This window comes from Rhinoraja longicauda, chromosome 23, assembly GCF_053455715.1.
Source record: "Rhinoraja longicauda isolate Sanriku21f chromosome 23, sRhiLon1.1, whole genome shotgun sequence".
NCBI classification, from domain to species: domain Eukaryota; kingdom Metazoa; phylum Chordata; class Chondrichthyes; order Rajiformes; family Arhynchobatidae; genus Rhinoraja; species Rhinoraja longicauda.
The window spans coordinates 26,441,314-26,459,326 of NC_135975.1; the positions used below are offsets into that span (position 1 = coordinate 26,441,314).

Consider the following 18,013-nt stretch of genomic DNA (forward strand, 5'->3'; position numbering starts at 1 on the left):
TTGTTGTGCGGTTGGCCCAGGGCAGGTTGTTGGTGATATTTATGTCAAAGAACTTGAAGCTCTTGACTATCTTCACTTTGACACCACTATGTGCAGGCAGAGAAGAGTTGATCTTGGCATCATGCTCAGCACAGACATTGTGGGCCAAAGGGCCTGTTCTATGTTCTAAATGAATTCCAGCGATGGAAGGGATAGAATTAATGAAGTTTTATCTTTAGATCTGGGCCACTAGTCTTTGGGTGCAACCGATGCCAAATCCATTCCATTGGCGATATATGTCCATGCACATCTAGATGAAAACAATACACTGATTCTGCATCAGAAAAGGATTAATGAGTGGCCTGATAAGTGTATACATTGGCATTTAGAAGGATGAGAGGTGATCTTATCGAAACGTATAAGATTATTAAGGGATTAGACACGTTAGAGGCAGGAAACATGTTCCCAATGTTGGGGGAGTCCAGAACAAGGGGCCACAGTTTAAGAATAAGGGGTAGGCCATTTAGAACTGAGATGAGGAAAAACATTTTCAGTCAGAGAGTTGTGAATCTGTGGAATTCTCTGCCTCAGAAGGCAGTGGAGGCCAATTCTCTGAATGCATTCAAGAGAGAGCTAGATAGAGCTCTTAAGGATAGCGGAGTCAGGGGGAGAAGGCAGGAACGGGGTACTGATTGAGAATGATCAGCCATGATCACATTGAATGGCGGTGCTGCCTCGAAGGGCCGAATGGCCTCCTCCTGCACCTATTGTCTATTGTCTATTGTCTATAAGGCTTGATGAACATATGAGGGAAGACATCAGCAACTTGCAAACTAATTTGATGCCAATGCTGCCAAATTGGAACATGTCAGTCTATCTGGAACTGGATCATGTACAACTGAACAAGGATTCAGTTGTAGGAAAGAACTTCTCCCCCCTTTGCCACATTGCCACTTTTCCGGTGCATTTTAAAGGGATCATTAATTACCTGGACATTTGTTGGTGACTCATTTTAATGGCTGTTGCATAGTTTTGTGTTTGGTGTTTTCTAAATTAGCCTGAAATTCCTGAAGTCGACATGGAGTATTTTAGCATCAGATTTTGAGGGATAATGGGCAGGCAGTTGAGACCAGCTCATGAAGCCACCTTGGTCAGCATGGACAAGTTAGAACTAAGTCTTGTTTCCATGCTGTAAAACTAAGACTATAACAACAAGCCATTGTCAGGTGGCAATGGTGGAATCATAAATGCTATCAGTTTGAGGAGGATAGATCTGTACTATGGGAGCTTAAGTCATTCCCAAGGGCAGTTTCTCCATCTTTCCATGTTTCTCTTTTTGAGAACACATTGTTGATTGCTGTGTCAAAACAGCTAACCCTTCTGAACACTGATATCCACAGTTATGATGACAATAGGCTAAGACTACAATGTAGAAAATTGAGCTTGCATGATACAAGTCTGTCGTTTTAACTCAGAAAGCAGACCTTGGGTTCCTTCTGTTGTGCTGTGTTGCATGCTTTGATATTGAGGGGTAGATGCTGCCTTATGATTACGTTGCTCCCTTTCCCATAATAGAAAGAAAACTCTCCCCAAAGCTCAGTGCAAAGTTGGTGCTGGTATCATCCAGGCCTCTGGATTTACATGCAGCCTTTCTGATGGCCATAGGATCAATCAACTATTTTCAGCTACATGTGTCCATGAACTGAGCAGTCTCCTTAGTTTTGTATGAGAAGGAACTATATAAGGATACTATCACCTTTCTTCATTTAGGCCCTAAATCAAGCCATTGATTCGATGTTGGGTGCTCCTGTTTTGTGAAAATGTTCTCCTGCATTGGGATAAAGTAAAACTGCAATGTTTGTCTTCTACTGTTCATGTGCAATTGTTTGATTTATGCAACATCTTATACTGCCAAGAGAGGAAAAGGTGTTAATGAGTATCATGCAAATATTTGTTTGTTGTGCCTCTAATGACTGAAGAACTATCATAGTATGCAAGTTGTGAAATTTGAATGGCAGACTCAATACAGTGCTAACTGAGTGACAGCCTGGTGGGACATTGTAATATTAGCTTTAGTATAAACAAGGAAGTACAGATGCTGGTTTACAAAAAGGGACACAATGTACAGGAGTAATTCAGGGGGTCAGGCAGCAGCTCTGGAGAACATGGATCAGACACTTCAGAACAAGGGTCCTGACCTGAAACTTCACCTATCCAAGCTTTCCAGAGATGCTGCCTGACCCACTCAGTTACTCCAGCACTTTTTCCCCGTATTAACTTTGGTTTCCGGAGTATGGAATCTGTGATATCATGTACTGTAGATTGACTCAAAATGTTGACTCAAAATGTTAATTTTTATTGTTAGATCCGTTTTTTTAACCCTTTTACTCTTTCTCCCCAAGTTTATAGTTTTTTTTATTTTATTTTTACTTTCTCTCTCCAAAAATTTAAAAATTGAAGCTATGTAAGAACTTTGTAACAAATGTGTTTTTTATTTCTATTTGTACATATGCTTTTCAAAAAAAAAAAAAAAAAAAAAAAAAAAAAATGTTGGAGTAACTCAGCAGGTCAAGCAGAATCTCTGGATAAAAGGAACGGGTGACATTTCTAGTCGAGACCCTTCTGAAACGTCACCTATTCCTTTTCTCCAGAGTTACTCCAACATTTTGTGTCTATTTTCGGTGTGAACCAGCATCTGCAGTTCCTTCCTACATATCACGTGCTGTGTTGGGCAGTACAAGGCTAGTGCTGCAGTTCCTGAGATTTGAAAAATACATTTTATGGACCATGACAGCATGTATAAGGCCAATAAATGTCTTGAAGCTTGACTTCTACAATTAATTTTGACAGTTATCTCTTTTGTACCAGTGATGAAAACAGCAGGGCATAACAATAATAGACACAAAGTGCACAACAATACTTTGGCACCTGAAATGGCCTCTTCGTTTGGCAATAAACAGCTAGTTATTTACAGTTGGAAGCCCATGTCTTATGACAATATAGACAATAGACAATAGGTGCAGGAGGAGGCCATTCAGCCCTTCGAGCCAGCACCGCCATTCAATGTGATCATGGCTAATCATTCTCAATCAGTACCCCGTTCCTGCCTTCTCCCCATACCCCCTGACTCCGCTATCCTTAAGAGCTCTATCCAGCTCTCTCTTGAATGCATTCAGAGAATTGGCCTCCACTGCCTTCTGAGGCAGAGAATTCCACAGATTCACAACTCTCTGACTGAAAATCATGCTATTACAAGCATGGAAGCCAGCTAGAAATGAGAACCAGGATAAAAACAATGTGCAAGTTAATTGCACATCTTTATTCCTGCATAGGTTTTCTGAGCCGAAGTTCAGACTTTGAAGCGCCTTCTCCTAAGAATGGTTATTGATATTACAACGTTGCTCCCAATCTATGCTACATGTATATAATCGACCTAACATGCTGAACAAGTAGAGGAGGGGAGTTGTTAAAATACGGCGACACAAATATATTTTGTGGGATTGCTATGTAAACATTTATTACTGTACATTTTCTCTCTTCAGTACGTTGGTGGATGTAATAATTCAGTTGAAATAATTATTTTGCCAAACATTCTAAATGATATTCCTTTGAATATGATGATGCAATGTCATAGTTTACCTGTTAATGTGTTAAATTGTATTCTGATACACAATTCTGCTTCATGGAGAATTATGCGCTGCATGTTCCTATGGTAATTGTCACTGAGGCAGCTTATAAATTATTACTGTTGTATTTCTTCATATTGGAATTTTCTTGCTCAGCTCTGTACCATCTAAGTAGTTTTTTTTGCAAATCTCTTCCTAAAAAGCAGTTGGGATCAAACAATTTTTTAACCTGAATCAGTAGTACCGTATGGATGTCAAAATAAAATCCATAGCATTTTTTATATGTGGAGGTTGGATGACATAGCACTGAGAGAGGCCATTTTAAATTTTCCTGAAGTAAGTTGTGTTTTTGATCATTACCTGGTGAAATGGCAGATGCCATGAAATTGGACAAGGCACCATTCATTCAGTGTGCCTGATATTTCCTGGTGAGAAGAACTCTTCATTTGAGAAGAACTCTTTTCCAGCCTCCCTTCTATTCATTACTGTTTTATGGTAAATGGAGGATGGGAGGGACATAGAGTAACATTTTCATTCATCTGTGGAATTCTCTGCCTCAGAGGGCAGTGGAGGCCAATTCTCTGAATACATTCAAGAGAGAGCTAGATAGAGCTCTTAAGGATAGCGGAGTCAGGGGGTATGGGGTGAAAGCAGGAACGGGGTACTGATTGAGAATGATCAGCCATGATCACATTGAATGGCGGTGCTGGCTCGAAGGGCCGAATGGCCTACTTCTGCACCTATTGTCTATTGTCTATTGTCTATTATCTCTATTTGGTGGTGACATCTGTGTGGGTGGTGGTGACTTCTGTGTGGGTGGTGAAGAGGAGAATTTCAGTGATGGGGTGAGGTTTGTGAATGGTGTACGGCATGGTGTATGCAAAGTTGTGGACTGAGTGTGCAGTTATCACTGTCTTTGTGCACTTGTGCAGCAGCAGCAGCAGCAGCAGCAGATTTTCCACAACTTGCACAACATGCCTTCTGCTTAATTTGGCAAATCTTGCGAGACATGATATTTCTCGTGACATTGTTCCCTTGAGCATGGATTCCCAGTTCTGGATAAGACAATTCAAGCGATTCCAAAGACGTGCAGGTTTGTAGGTCAATTGACTTCTTTACATTGCCCCTTGTGTGTAGGATAGAACTGGTGTACAAGGTTATCACTGGTCGGCGTGGACTTGGTGGGCCGAAGGGTTTGTTTCCACGCTGTATCTCCAAACTAAATGAAGCAATGCCTGGCTTTCCTTAAACTGACCCTGGTCGGTTTCCGTGATCTTGAATGTGTCTCAGCTCTAAGCATTTCTTTATCTCTGTGAATTGCGGAGGCTCTCTCTCATTCTCCTGCAGTCTCTCTCTCCATGGCAACCACACTGTGTGCTGCTGCTGTCTGGCATTCATGAGGATGTGACTTTTAGGGTTGGCACCTTTTTCTGACTGCAGCTGTGAAGAACGTAGGTTCCATTTTACACCATATTCTGGGCATAAGAAACACCCTAACGTTACTGTACATTTGTTTTTGACCAAATTAGCAGTTTTTGCAGCTACAGAAAAAATACCCAGTCCTAATTCTGAGCAATAATTCCTGGAAACATGCTCAATGTTTACTATAATCTCCGCATTTATTTCTGGAGCAATTGTTCAAAGATATTTCTCCTATTTGTAAGCCATAACATAAATGAAACACCAGTATTAGCAAAACAGCAAGGCCGAGACAATAGGCATGGCATGAGAAAGCTTGTTCATCCCTTGGTTCGGGTAGGTCAAACAGTGTTCTCTTCTGAGTGCTCACTATCAGTAAACTCAGTACCACAAACAATCCAAGCCATCCTACTGATCTGTCTTCCATAAGTCTTTATTTTGTATGTTTTGCCTATGTTGAGTACATGTGGGTAATTGGATAGTTCTGGGGTCAGGTCTGGTCTGATGTCACGGAGAGTAATGGCAAGGGGGTAAGGGCAATGAACCATAAATGGAGGGGCCAGAGCAAAAGTCAAAAGTCATTGATGATCCAGTCATTGGGTGTGGGGGTGGGAGGGTGGTGAAATCAGGTGAGGATTGGTTGTCAGGATCATTGGAAGGAAGGGATCTTACTGGAGTGGCTAGAGGAAGGAGTGGATGAGTTGAGGATTAGGTTAGCAGTCTAAGATGGAGTTGAGGGGTAGAGGTTTGTGAGGTATTAGGTGTGTTGGATTCATAGAGAAGTGGTGGGGATGATGTTATTTGTGCTTAGAGAAGGTAACTGCATCAATGGGGCAGAGAAAAATACCAGAAGTAACTAGTGAAACAGTCAGAGGTAAAGGTGTAGCAAAACCAATTGGTGGACAGATTAGTGGTCCATTGTATTGATCATGTCTGTTGTAGCAGGAAAAATGTTCAAAAGGTTTACACTTCAGAAAAAGGGCTACACAACTGATTTTCACTCCTTGTCGTTGGAACACATGGGCACTGGGAGGGTAGAATACATGATTTTAATCTAAAAAACAAAAGAATGAATTTCCAATTGATCAATCCGATGAAAGATAATAGTCACCACATACTGTTTCAGTATTTTCTCAATAACAGATCAACCAGAACTACATGCCATACTCCAAATGCGGCCTAACCAAAGTCCTGCTTCAAAGAACTGCATTCTGACTTCTCGACTATTATACTGACCAATGAAGGCAAGCGAACATATATACTTTAAGAGCGATAGGTTACAGGCTGTGGTTCACATGACCTTGCAAGAGGAAGGACACTGAGTGAAAAAAAACATGTTCACATGTTACACGTTTCAGAGATCAGTCTGAAAGACTGAACAGTGACCTCGTTGTGAAGAGTCTGGATTAATTACCCTCATAATCTGTACTCTATGAATCATGATCATGTGCTTGCTTTATATCACAAGTTAAGCAAGTAGGAGAATAAATGTAACATTTATATCCATTTATTTTATTATTTTAACTATGAAGCACTTTTCTGCAATGAAGTGTTCTGTGGCCTATTCTTGAACTGGCACATTTTCTGAGTGTCAAATGACATTTCTCCATGAAATTCTGTTGGAAAATCTCTGGGGAATATGTCACGTGGTAAGGCACAAATAAAAATACCACATTCTATAAATGACTGGCACAGCAATTTCAGTCCTTTTCCATGTATAAAGTGTCTTCCTGCACAGATTTGTTTTGGTAGGAAAAGCTCATCGCCAAAAACAGACCATGTTTATATTCAGTACAGTTGCTTAGGACTGGTACACATTGTTACTATGGTCGAGAATCTAAATGCACAGAACAACTGGCAGAAAGTGAAGCCAAAATTATCCTGTTCTCCATTTCTGTGCCTGATGTTTTTACATGTTTGTTAGCACCCATGTCAGAAAACTGCATCCCGATGATGATATATTGATACTTTGCAATAATAGCAATTCATTGCTACTAATGGCAATGAATAATTGCTATTAATAATTGCAATTATTAATCGCTATTAATGCTTGCATGATTTTTTAACCATTCACACCGGGGAAGTGCCAGGTCTTAACATTTCCACTAGAAGTGGAGTTTTAGAGACAGTTGCCTGTAGTGGATCAACAGGAGATCAGCATTTGACAGGCAAACATAAGCAAAGAATATTGAATGCTAAGAATCTGAAAAAAAAAGAAATGTATGAACACTTAGCAGATGATGTACCTCCTGCCTGATGGTAGCAGTGAGAAGAGGGCATGGCCCAGATGGTGGGGTTCCTTGATGATACTGTGCAGTTCTTAAATGGCCACATTTCTGGAGAACTCCCGGGATTTAACCCAGCAATGAGGATACATTTTCAGGCTGGGATTGTTTGTAATTTGGAGAGGAATCTGCAGTTGTATTGTTTCCATGGCCTGCTGCCCTTGCCCATCTTGGTTATAGTGTGTGAGAGGTGCTTCAGATTAGCCTCATTGAGTAACTGCATCGTATTTTGCATCGTATTTTGGGTATGGCGTTCACTTTGGTGATGGTGTTCAAGGAGTGGTGAGGAAGATTATTAGGGAGGTTAATGGGGTACCAATTAATTGGCTGCTTTTTCACAGGACGATACTGAATTTCTTGGATGAATTGAAGCAGAATTCAACCAGGCAAATTGACGGCATACTTTGTAGTTGATAGGAAGTGCCAGGCGGTGGCACCAGAGATGGCAGATACTGGAAACTGGAACAAAAAAGGAGATTTGCTGGAGGAACTCAGCAGGTCAGGTAATTTCTGAGGAGGGAAATGCACTGTTGATGTTTTGGGTTGAGACCCTTCATCTGGACTGAAGGAGTAGTGGGAAAGCAGCCAGTATAAAGATGTGGGAGAGTGGAGTGGGGCAAGAGCTAGCAAGTGACAGCTGGATACAGGTGAGGACTGATTGATTGGCAGAATGCAGATGGGTGTGGGAGTGGAGGGAGGAGATAGCGACAGAGGTTGAGCGCTGAGAAGTGGAGAACAAAAGGCTGTAGATTCTGGAATCTGGTAAGAAAGGAAGGTGAAGAGTGGAACTAAATGATTGCAAAATATTTCAAGGTATTTGTTGGCGGGTCACTCTCTGCAGGATATCCAGCCTCTCACCTGCTCGTGTGGGCAAAATATATTATGTGTCCAGAGATTTGGTCAGTGGTGACCCCATCAAATGTTACCGTTGAAATACTTGTCAACAGTAATGCTGCTGAGTGTAGTAACTATAGTTTGGCTTGGAGATGCTCACGGGTTGTAATTCACTGGCTAAAATGGTACGCCATTTATCAGTCAATGCCTGAATGTCAAGTCAAGTCAAGTCAATTTTATTTGTATAGCACATTTTAAAACAACCCACGTTGACCAAAGTGCTGTACATCTGTTTAGGTACTAAGGAAAAAATGAAACATACAGTAGCACGCAAACATATCAGCACATACAAAACAGTTCACAGCGCCTCCTCAATGGGCCTCAAACGCTAAGGAGTAGAAATAAGTTTTGAGCCTGGACTTAAAGGAGTCGATGGAGGGGGCAGTTCTGATGGGGAGAGGGATGCTGTTTCACAGTCTAGGAGCTGCAACCGCAAAAGCGCGGTCACCCCTGTACTTAAGCCTAGACCGCGGGATAGTGAGTAGCCCCAAGTCGGCCGACCTGAGGGACTTGGAGTTGGAGAGGTGGGTTAGAAGATTTTTGATGTAGGGGGGGGGAATGTCCATTTAGGGCTTTATACATGAATAGGAGGAGCTTGAAGTTGATTCTGTACCGTACCGGGAGCCAGTGGAGAGAGGCCAGAATCGGCGTGATGTGGTCCCTTTTTCGGGTACCCGTCAGGAGTCTCGCTGCGGCGTTTTGGACCAGTTGCAGGCGGGACAGGGATGATTGACTGATCCCAGTGTATAGGGAGTTGCAGTAGTCTAGGCGGGAGGAACTGAAAGCGTGAATGATTTTTTCAGTGTCGTCGAATTGGAGGAAAGGTTTGATTTTAGCTATGGTACGAAGTTGGAAGAAGCTGGCTTTTACCACAGCGTTGACTTGCTTGTCAAACTTTAATGCAGAGTCAAAATGTTGTGTGTGTTTTGCTGCATGCAGGGGTGGACTGCTTCATTTGCTGAGGAGTTGATGATAAATATGCAGCCATCAGCAAATATCCCCACTGTTGACATTCTAATGGACGGAAGCTCATTGATGAAGCAAACTGCATGCATGGGTTTGACACTGTGCAGAGGAACTCCTACAGAGAAGTACTTGGGCTGGATGATTGAACTCACAACAACCGCTGTGCAGATGAGACACCAACTATTGTGACATTTTCTGCTTGTGGGATCTTGACCTTAATTTTTCCTATGCTCTTTGAAGCCACATTTGATGAATCCTGCCTTAACCTCAAAGGCAGTAATTCACACATCACTTCTGGAGCTCAGCCCTTATTGTCAGTGTCCAGATCTGAGGCTGAGCAGTGGTGCAGTGACACAAACCAGGGCTCAGCAAGCCATGTCATCAGGGCTGCTGCTTGAGAACCCTGTCCGTGACATGTATCACCACTATGCTGATGCCAGAGTGAACAACTCAGTGATAATTGATTAGATCGAATTTGTGAGAGGCATTATCTGATAATTTCACTCCAAGCACAGTCTGAAGAAGGGTCTCGACCCGAAACGTCACCCATTCCTTCTCTCCAGAGATGTTGCCCGTCCCGCTGAGTTACTCCAGTTTTTTGTGTCTATCTTCACTTGGAATACAATGTCTGTTTTGGGGATCTGATGTTGAGCATGTGATTCACATGACCTGTACACTATCACCAACTGAGAATGACTGGGGCTGGGATTATTTCACTTTTTATTGTAAACTAACATCTGGAGTTCCTTGTATCTTCTTTTCTTGACTTCCTTGTTCTAAATTAACGTGTCTCAGTTTCTTCAATTTCCCTCTCAACTAAAGCCTGTCATCTTTGGAATCATTTGGAGAATCTTTTCAAAACCCTCTGTATTCTTGCATTCTTCCTAAAGTAAGTGCTCAAGGGCCATTCTTAGTCACATGTGTGACCAAAAATATGAAAAATTGTGGAATACATCTCTTCTAATTCTGAAAGCATTACAGGTGTATTGTTTTGTACTGTATATATGACTTATATATGTAGAAGTTTATCAAATGAAATTTTTATATGTTATGGTGACAATGTTTGTTTAAGTCACACACGTGACCAGTCATATTTGACCTCTGACCTTAAACAAACATTGTCAGCATAACATATAAAAATTTAATTTGATAAACTTCTACATATATAAGTCATATATATTGTACAAAACAATATACCTGTAATGCTTTCAGAATTAGAAGAGATGGATTCCACAATTTTTCACTTTTTTGGTCACACACGTGACTAAGATTGGCCCTCAAAATCAATCACATCTACTGCCTATGTGGTGATTTTTATAACTTTGGTTTAACCTCTGATTTTCTGCTTTACGTTCTTATTTACAAACCTGGGAACGATTGCCCCAGGTTTCTGGGTTTAATGAGCCACTTTCACTCACTATTCATTCACCTGCTAAATGCACTCATATCCAGAGCAGACGTAAAAGAAAACTTTTAATAACTTTCAGGGGAAGAAATGATTAAAACAGAGAACTTCGTAAAAGCAGTACCCCAGGATGAATCGATAGGAAAGCTGTCAACGAGTTTGAATGTTCCCAAACATTAATATTGTATAACTTCTAATGTTTTTTGATTTACAAAATAAAATTGGTGTTTGAAAAAATTACTGAATGAAAAGATTTAAAAATGGCGACAGGGTGGTGCAGCGGTAGAGTTGCTACCTTACAGCGCTTACAGCGCCAGAGACCGGGTTCGATGCCAACTACGGGTGCTGTCTGTGCGGAGTTTGTACGTTCTCCTCGTGACTGTGTGGGTTTTCTCCGAGATCTTCAGTTTCCCCCCACATTTCAAAGGCGTACAGGTTTGTAGGTTAATTGGCTTGGTATAAATGTTAAAAAAATTGTCCCGAGTGTGTTTAGGATAGTGTTAGTGTGTGGGGATTGCTGGTTGGTGCGTACCAGGTGGGACAAAGGGCCTGTTTGTGTGCTCTATCACTAAACTAAACTAAACTAAAATTAAAGATGTGCCGGGGATGGGGGGAGGAGGAATTGGCTTTCAGACATTACAGCTCGGTTTAGTTAAGTAAGAAAAGAGTGATAGGAGAATTACTGGGCATGTATGAGAGAGTACAAATTGCAGGTGTACAGGATAATAAGAGAGTTAATCAGACCAATGGTATCACCCTTTTGGGAGCTGGCATTGATCCGATGAGCTGAATGGGCTCCTCTGGGTCATAATTATAAAGTGTAATCCTAAAAGCACAAAAAAATAATAATCAGTAATTGAATTACTTCAACCGTCTTGATTCATTCATAAAAATATAAGTTGCCTGAAACTTCTCTCTCCCTTAAACTAACTTGTATCAGTGATATTTCTTCATCGACCTGAAATGATAATTCTGTTTCTCTGTTTATATGCTGCATGAGCATTTAAAATATAGATATTTTTTGTTTCAGGATCTTGGTTCACATTTATTCCCTATCCCTAATTTCTATGAGATCGTGTATGTGTTGCTCCATTCCTGATCTGATTAGTGCTGTTGGTATTGCCGGTCAATTGAGAGGGCATGTGAGAGTCAATCACATAGGGTGGATCTTGAGCCACATATGGACCAGACCATGTAGGGGTGGCAGATTTCTTCCCCTGAAAGTTATTAAAGAACCAGATGGTCTCGATAACAATGCTGTAGTGTTTATGATCATAATTTCTTAGGCCAGCTGTTGTTTTCACAAATTCTGGATTGTTAACTGAATTTAACTTCTGTGCTGGGATTTGAACTTTGGTATTTGGATTTCTACCATCGCACTTTTTAAAATGTCAGTTTACAAGCATCTGCAGTGTTTGGTCTCTCATTGCAGGTGTACAATCTAGCAACTGTCAGGCTGGTAATTATGTACAAATCACATAGCATTCCAGGCAAGGAAATATGCATGGTTAAACACAAATTATGTCAGTTGCTCAATTTTTGTACTGTGCTATTAGCTTTATTCATCTAAATTACATAATCATTTCACTCCCCAACTCGTCTTCGAAATACCTGTATGTAGTAAAATTGCCGTACTTGTATAATACGGACAAACTAAACACACCATACAAAATGAATGTATTTCCATTTCAGCCGAAGAATTCCTCGCACAGCATTGACTTGAATAACTTTTATTAGCCAAGTATGTATACATACAAGGAAGAAGGGTCTCGACCCGAAACATCACCCATTCCTTCTCTCCAGAGATGCTGCATGAACCGCTGAGTTACTCCAGCATTATGTGTCCACCTTCGATTTAAACCAGCATCCACAGTTTTCTTTCCCATACAGGGAATTTGCCTTGGTACATTTTTCGCAAGTAACAACATGACATACATTAAACAATTGAGAAGAAAACATTATAAGAGACAAGACCAAGTGGACCCGTTGGGCCCATTCCTCGTAGAGAGGGAACTGGGAAGGGGAGAGGGTGTCACTGAGTGAGCCCTGGACCCAAAGCCTCTCCTGTATTGGTGTAGCACCCTCAACCCCTCCACTCAATCCCCCTTATCTCCCCCTCTTCCCCCACTGACCCACTTCATCCCCCCCTACCCCACCCCCACTTGTCCGTCCCCTGCCCCCACCCTCACTACCCCAGCCCCGCCTCCACCCCCAATCCCCCCTCCCCCCTATTCCCCCCTCCCCCTCCCCTCACACCCACCTCCCTCCCCTCACCCCACCCCCACTCTCCCTTCCTCCCCACCCCCACTCTCCCCCACCCCCCCTTCCCCCACCCCCACTCTCTCCTCCCCCACCTTCACTCTCCCCTCCTCCCCACCCCCACTCTCTCCTGCCCCCCACTGTCCCCCTTTCCCCCCCACACTTCCCACTGCCCCCCTTCCCCCACCCCCTCAAGATAACATTGAACAGTGAACATGGAACAATACAGCACAGACCCACAAAGTTTATGAGGAACATGATTTTAAGTTAAAGTAATCTCATCTGCCTGCATATGATCCACATCTCCCCATTCCCCGCATATATTTGTGAAATCAGTAATTAGAGATAGAAAAATAATTGCTGATGAGCACATACCGTGATTTTTTTTATTTTTACCTTTTTCTATTTTTCTCTGTTCACTTTAACATTCAATGGCATTACCAATACTGAACCCTTGGCATCAACATCTTGATGGTCACAAATGACCAAGAATCAATTGGACCAGCCAAATAAACATTGTGGCTACAAGAGAAAATCTAAGATTGGGCAAATAACCCAACTGCTAACTCCGTAAAGACCTTTCGCCACCTACAAGGCACAATTCTAGAGTGTAATGGAATATTCTTCATTTGCCTTGATAGGTACAGCTCCAGCGGTATTCAAGGTGCCTCATGCCATCCAGGACAAGGTGGCCCACTTGTTTCATTCCATCAACTGTCCTAGTTGATCTTCTCCACAATTATGCACAGTAGCTTGAATGTGCACCATATTCAAAATGCATAGCAGTTACTTGCTTAGGCTACTCAAATGGCATCCCCTAAACTTACAACCTCTACCAACCAGGGACAGAGTTTTAGACACCGAGAAAACAATCACCTGAACGTTCTTAACCAAGCTGCACCTGGTTCTGATGTGGAAATATATTCCCTTTTATCATCAGGGTCAAGGTCCTGAAACTCCACACCCAACATACAACGTTGTGGGAGTACCTTAACCGGATTAATTCCAAGAAGCTCACCCTCCCTTCTTAAAGAAAATTAGGTTCAGCGATAAATTCTGGGCTTGTCAGAAATGCCCAGATCCAGAAAAATGAAAACATTTTAAAAAAATCTACTTCCTCCCCAACTTCATTTCTTTCTTGGAATTGATTTGAATTTTCAATTTTAATTTACAATTCCTGGGATCATTTAGATTATGAGATGAAAATAGGCACTCTGAGTGCCGTGATGCTGGAACATGTGTAATTAAAAGTTTAGTTTTAATTGTCATTCGACCTAACTCGGTAGAATTTGATTTGCCTGGAGGAGCTAAAACAGGTACTTGGGGATTTAACAATCAAATCTAAAACCAGGTTAACCAGCACAGAAACAGACCCTTCAGCCCAACTTGCCCATGCCAACCAAAATGCCCCATCTACATTAGTACCACTTCTCCATGTTTGACCCATATCCTTCTAAACCATGTACCTGTCCAGATGTGTTTTAAATGGTTTTATAGTACCTGCCTCAACTACCTCCCCTGGCAGCTCGTTCCATATGCCCATTACTCTCTGTGTGAAAATGTTGCCCCTCATGTTGTATTAAATCTTTCCATGCTCACTGAAACCCATGTTCTCTAGTTCTTGATTCCTCTACCCTGGGTAGAAGACTCTGTGCATTACCCTATCTATCCCCCTCAATAAGATCACCCCTCAGCCTCCTACACTCCAATGAATAAAGTAATTGATGTTAGGAGAAGGTATTGGCTCACATATTGTGCATCAAATAGTTTGGAGCATCTTTAGTGAGGGCAAGCAGGTAACATGTGGTAAACAGCTCTTTAAAAAACTTCTAAGCTGCCATTCTAGCACACATGTCCTTTTGTGATAAATTTAGGCCGAGCTTTTGTTCAAGGGAATATTCTGCTTGGGACCTACTGGAGACTCTCTAATGCACGAGGTCCCCTTCCCCATTTCAGGTTGTACACTAGTCATTAACAGATGATCAAACCAATTGTAACCACTTGCTTGTAGACACAAGGAAGTGCAGATGTTGGTTTACAAAAAAATACACACAGTGCTGGAGTAACACAGGCTGAAGAAAGATCTCGACCCGAAACATCACCTATCCATGTCCACCAGAGATGTTGCCTGAGCTGCTGAATTACTCAAGCACTTTGTAATTAGTTGCTTGATTGTTCACACAGACCTCTGATTCCATGTAGATGGCACCACACTATCTCTGCCTCATGCTTTGATCAATGCCTGTTGCCAGATCCCAAGTCTAATTAATTAAGCAAATGTTGGTCAGTTATCTTCATTGTATGACTGTATATGCTGCAATTTTCGCAATTATGTATTTCAAGACACTCCAAATGTTCATTGTGGACCCCACAAGCTGAGAGAAATTAGACTGTTTTTCACATTCATCATTTGAACACCATTAAATAAGTTGAGAGGAAATAATTGCTTTTTCATATAAAGTAAATGCCTTTGACATTTGCTGCTCTAGCCATTTGGATGTACATTGAGTGTGACTATTTTCTTACAGTCAACTCAAGATGATGACTTTTTTGAAAAGTGAGTGAGATGAGATTTAGGATAAACAGGGAACACGAGCAGGTTTGTTTTGTGTGGAGTGTCTTGCTTTGTCAACACCCTTGTGGGCATTTTACAGTGCAGGAGGAAGGCCCTGTTGGCACACAGGGCTCAAGCTGATCCTGGAGTATAAATTCCTCAAATCACGAACTTATTTTTGGAAGTTAAGCCTTTTCTACTCAAACAAATACTGGCAATTAGATTTAAAGCCAGTTTGAGTGTGAAGTACATGAAAGAGAAAGTGAGCTGGGCGGAGGTACAGTGATTGATGGAGTTGGTGGCTTCTATTACTATTCCTGCCATCTCTGCTCCCTGCTGTAGCTGTAGCTGAGAGCAAGGGAATGCCTGGAACAGCCTGGACGCTGCACAAGTGGAGGTGGCTTGCATTCCCTTGCTCTCTGTCCTGCTGCCCTTCTCTGCAATGTGAAACACATCTGCCTTATAACTTGTTCTTGTTCTGATGAACGGGTCATCGACCTGAAACAGTGAATAGTTTTATCAGTGCAGATGCTGCGTGATATTTTGTGCATGTGCAGTTTTTTCCTTTTTGTTGATATTTTCTGTTTTAGTTACCAGCTTCCACCCAGTGGAGGCACAACAATGGTGACCGTGCTGGGATCATGCATTGTGTGTCTTGCAACAAAGATATAAAACTTGTGTGTTCCGTTTTAGTGCAGTAAGCAGCAAGAAAACAAATATCAGCTTGCTATAAGACAATATGTTCATATGTTCCTTGTGTCTTATTTATTTGTCTTATATTTTTTAGAATACTATAATGAAGCGAAAGGTGTAGAATGCAGTTCAGTCGGCTGATGAACCTCTCCTCCATTAGCTTTGGTTGCAAAGTTTCCAATGTAAAGCTGAAATTACCACAAGGGAAAGAAAAGATTGATAATTTTGGTGGGAAGGAGTAAAACCACAACTTTAGCTAGATGAGAAGCAGTAATCCTAATGTTAGCAAACTCAACATCACACGTAAAGCATTTTCCATAATAAGTACTCTCTAAATGAAAGTTGTTAGTGTAGCTAAAGCTTGTGGCCTGAAGGGCCTCGCTTCAGCTAAGTGCAGAAGTTCCTGATTATGTAGTGCAGTCACTGTAACAGTAGTTTAAAACATATTGCTGGTCTGTTATTTTGACCTTTTTCTTCTTGAAGATTTTTGCCATTATTTTGCAATTTTATTTCTGTTGCTGTTGTATTTCCAGATGATGGATTATCCTGAGACAAACTATGAGTTCCTTGTAGTGTAAGTTTCTGATTAATTTGCTACCAAGTGATTTGTGTGTCATCACTTTTCTTCCTTCACACAGACTTGCTTTTATTGTGTTATACTTTGGCGAGTTATATGAATGATAAGATGGTATGTTTTGGCCAAGAGTACTCTGACTCATGCTGTTGTATTGCGGTATAATATTAAGTCCAAGTATTCTCTTCTGGTTTACAGGAACAAAATGATTTGGTATATTACCCCGTCTGTACACCAGCTGATCGAATCAACACCTGCTGCATGATGTAGGATGAAATAACTAATTCTGAACCGATGTGTTGAAACCTGTTGAGAAAAACCTGAACTACAAGAGTAGAATTGGAAGAAAATAAACAGGTACATAAACACATTGGAAAAAGTGGATCCCACACATGCTGTTTCTGGTACTGTGTTAAGACAGAACCCAATCCTGTTCTGTAACTAATATTCAAGCACCATTTCAAAATGTATGTGATCTAATTTTGATGCTATTGTTTTCCTCCTCACCTTGTGAAGGCCAAGGTCTTTTTATTTACATTTTATTTTAAGTTAATTTTGCACAAAATGTGGAGGACATGTACATCACAAGGGAATAAATTTAAATTTATATAGATGTTCTTACTATTCCAATCACACAATATGCCTATTACATATAATTTGAACCATTGAAAATGCCAGATATTTAATTTGGGCTGCAAATTTCCGAACTAAAATTTGACTTGTGGGGTCTATGATCAATTGTGGGCAGTAAATACTGTTCTGATACTGTGGGTTTAATCTTGTGGGTGAATTGTTCAAATATCTATTTTTGTATATATTATATATGTTTTATAACAAATGATTGAGTTTACTCGTGATATGTTAATTTTAAAAGCTATAGGGTTTTAGTTAAATAGGTTTCAATTTCTTTGGAAGACCTGTTCAGGGTGACAGTGGTAAATATTTCAGTGAGAAATTCAGTTGCATTTTAACATGCTACGATTTGTTGGTGAGGCCTAATGCATCTTATTTGCAAATTATCAATGCACTTTTGTCAGATCATTGTATCATTGTAATTAAAGACATCTACCTCAGTTTGATGTATTCACTCATTTTTCTTTTATTTATGTGCCAATACATTTTTGACATTATTATGTGTTCTTGTATGGTGAAGGATTTTGGAAACCTCCATAAATATCTCACCATCGATGCCTCAGATGCCAGAGGTTATTGTGAAATGATCAACAACATCTTGGTTGTAAAACACAAATAAAAAGGAGAGGTTATGACTCCAGTCGAAGTGTTGGATATATAAAGAACAGGAATTAGAAGAAGCCTTTTGTTGCAACTTTACCAGAATGCTGAGTGTCTTGCCTCTAG

General features: G+C 41.0%; 1 protein-coding gene across 1 annotated transcript in view; it reads left to right on the forward strand.

The window, feature by feature from the left end:
• LOC144604964 (potassium voltage-gated channel subfamily A member 3-like) overlaps window positions 1-16,945 on the forward strand; it is a 43,436-nt gene extending 26,491 nt beyond the window's left edge. Inside the window, exon 2 of the mRNA XM_078419898.1 lies at window positions 16,853-16,945. The gene's annotated coding sequence lies outside the window, so the exon portion shown is untranslated. The remainder of the gene's footprint in view (window positions 1-16,852) is intronic.
• Window positions 16,946-18,013: the final 1,068 nt, after the last annotated feature.